The 2958-nt window shown below is 44.0% G+C and overlaps 1 protein-coding gene across 7 annotated transcripts in view; it reads right to left on the bottom strand.

The window, feature by feature from the left end:
- itpr1b (inositol 1,4,5-trisphosphate receptor, type 1b) overlaps positions 1-629 on the bottom strand; it is a 116655-nt gene extending 116026 nt beyond the window's left edge. For all 7 annotated transcript variants that reach the window (XM_035520174.1, XM_035520178.1, XM_035520175.1 and 4 more), the window contains exon 1: positions 459-629. The gene's annotated coding sequence lies outside the window, so the exon portion shown is untranslated. The remainder of the gene's footprint in view (positions 1-458) is intronic.
- Positions 630-2958: the final 2329 nt, after the last annotated feature.

Here is a 2958-nt window from a genome sequence, read left to right as displayed (position 1 = left end):
TCCGTCGGTGATTATTAAGCAGCCGATCGTAATTAGGCTGCAGACAGACACTTGGATGCGCCTGGGAACTACATCGCTTCACATGTCATTTTCGATAAAGAGACAACTTCGGAGCTGTCCGGCGCTGCAACACCTTAGACACCTTATATCTGATCATCCGAAAACGCAAACGTTGTTGAAGTACATTAGCCAGGATGAGGTACACTTCGCCCCCAGGTAATCCACTCTCCGTCTCGGACGTAAAAGTGTTTACCTGGCTCTGCCGTCACTTCCCTGGCACAGCAAAACGTGCACCACGGTTACACTATCCCACTAGACGCCCGTTACATTGTGCCGCTGCGTGCGGGACGCATTCGATGGCTGCGCCCGTCCGAAAGCTACGAGGTCTACGCGGATGCTTCTCCTGCGGTACTAGTGCAAGATCGCAGCGGCGGAGAGAGAGTTGAGCGCAACTTTACCTCCTACGGATGGAGACCACGTCGAGACCCGAAAAAAAAAACCCCGACGGCAGCTTGGTCAGGGAGCCACCGCGTCGGGCCAGCGTTCACCGGGTAACTCCATGATAAACGAAAGTCCAGTTGAAAACCGCGGCGTCTTACTGCCGATGCTCTGCTCCGCTCCCCTGCACCTCCACGAGCTGTGAAGAACCGCCCCCTTCTCGCACCGCTTTTAACGTGCTAGGGGTACCTGGGAAACGTAGTTTTGGCGCTGCACGCATACGCGAGGTTAAGTGAGGAGAAACGGGCACAAATTCAAGAAAAACAAACAAACAAAAAAAAAACAACAAAAAATTATGTAAAGGATGGTAGGATGTGGTATGTTTGTTTTGCACGATCTCCGTAACTCTTTCTTTAAATGAACTGAAATCGATTAAGTAATATGTGTGCCTATTTGTTAGACAGGTCCTTAAAAAGACTCATCTACCGTAACTTGCTCTGTGAGTGATGATTAGCAAATAATAATATGACGCTTTTAATGAACAATTCTATATGCCCAGTATTTGACTGTGTCAAGAAAGGCACGTATCTCTAAGATGGGTGTGGTTTTGGCTTTAAAGATTAAAATCACTGGTTTTGGCTTTAAAGACTGAAATGCAGGCCCAGGTCTTCACAGGAAGGGGTGGGGAGTTGATCAGAGGTTTTCAGTAGCAGTGTTGGGAGCCTACTAATTTGCAGTTTCCAGTTTTCCCTGGACCAAAAACACCTCACCCAGCTCCTGGGGGGCTTGCTGATGTGTTAACTCACCTGCGTAGAGAAAAAATGTTTGACAAGCAGGTCCTCAGCACTGGAGCTAAAAACCCTGGGTCCTGGTCAGGGCAGGGTGATCTTTTTACCAGCCATTTTAACCATGCATCTTTAAGAGCACCTTTAGGACATTTCACCTTTCCGAGATCATCGACATGTCAAAAACAGAGGCATGTGCCCATTCTCCCCCACAGCAACTCTCCTAAAAGCAGAGTCCAAGAAAGGCGGAGCAATTGGTGGGGCAAGGGGCGTGTCCATCTAGCAAGCTGTCACAAACAGAGTGAGTTCTCACCTTGTCACCAGCTGAAAACAGCATTTCGCTTGCAACATGAACTCAGGTCCCTTAATGTCTACTATGATGCTGTTTATTTTTAGCATTAATCGATGTATGATGTATTTGGCAATTTGGAAGACTGATAAGACTGATAAAGGTCTAGAGAGAACACACACACCCACCCACACACACACACACACATATATACACTTTTGGTTTGATTCCATTTGAAGTTTATAGGAGTGTGACCCACAAACCAACTTGGTGATCCACTTTTTTATCTGCCCTAAAAACTTTTCCGATCATTAGAGATGCAGTCTGTTCATGATGAGGTCTGGCACAGACATAAAGTCTCCATATCAATCCTCATGTGAGTGGCTCCAGTTATAAATCCCCATGGTTGTTTATCATGCACAGTTATAACATTTCCATTATTATTAAATCTATTTATTATACAAAATGTTGAAGCCATGGGTTTCCATGAAGCATATAACAGTCACCTGAGGAGGAGATATGTTTTATGAGAGCATATACTATTTTTTTGCATCTCATATAGTGCATAGTTGTTGACCTTGGGCATATAAATATAATATCACCCAGGCTGAAACAGGTTATTGTTACCATATGAGCTCTCAGTCTTACCATTGTCTCAAACCTTACATGGTGTGTGTGTGTGTGTGTGTGTGTGTGTGTGTGTGTGTGTGTGTGTGTGTGTGTGTGTGTGTGCGTGTATGCATCATATGTGTCTGCATATATGTAGTGTGTGTGTGTGTGGGGGGGGGGGTTGTCCCAGGCTTTTCAGATGGAAATATTCACAGATGGTTTGACTCTCCTGTCACAGCTGGTGTATAATAGCTGATTTCCACGAAAAGGAAGCTGTGGGGTTTTACACTTTGATTAGATACTCTGATCAGACTGCACAGCATAAACACACACACACACACACTCACACTCACACTCACACACGCACGCACTCACACACACACACACACACACACACACACACACACACACACACACACACACACACACGCACGCACACACACACATAGCCATCTCCTCTCCATCTCCACATTAAATGCATGGTAAGAAAGTACTTAAACAGCAAACTAATGGAACATTCATTACCGCACTCCAAAAGTGGTGTGGGGAAATTTGCATTAGTGAAATTGAAATGATATCATATCACAGTGGCAATAGTTTGAAACAGTTAGAAATATTTTCATATTTAAGAGTAAATTCTAGTTATGCTATTTACACATTAAAGAGTAAATTCCAGTTATGCTATTTATATACTAAATACTCATATTAAAGAGTAAATTCCTGGTCATTCTTTTGAAATGTAATTTCAGATTTTAAACCTCTTGTTCCTTCATTCTCAAAACACGGATGAAACAAAGAGTCGGCTTAAAAAAGCTCTTACAGACCACGTGTCCTAAC

This window comes from Electrophorus electricus, chromosome 20, assembly GCF_013358815.1.
Source record: "Electrophorus electricus isolate fEleEle1 chromosome 20, fEleEle1.pri, whole genome shotgun sequence".
Classification (NCBI taxonomy): domain Eukaryota; kingdom Metazoa; phylum Chordata; class Actinopteri; order Gymnotiformes; family Gymnotidae; genus Electrophorus; species Electrophorus electricus.
This window is presented reverse-complemented; position numbering and strand designations above follow the sequence as displayed.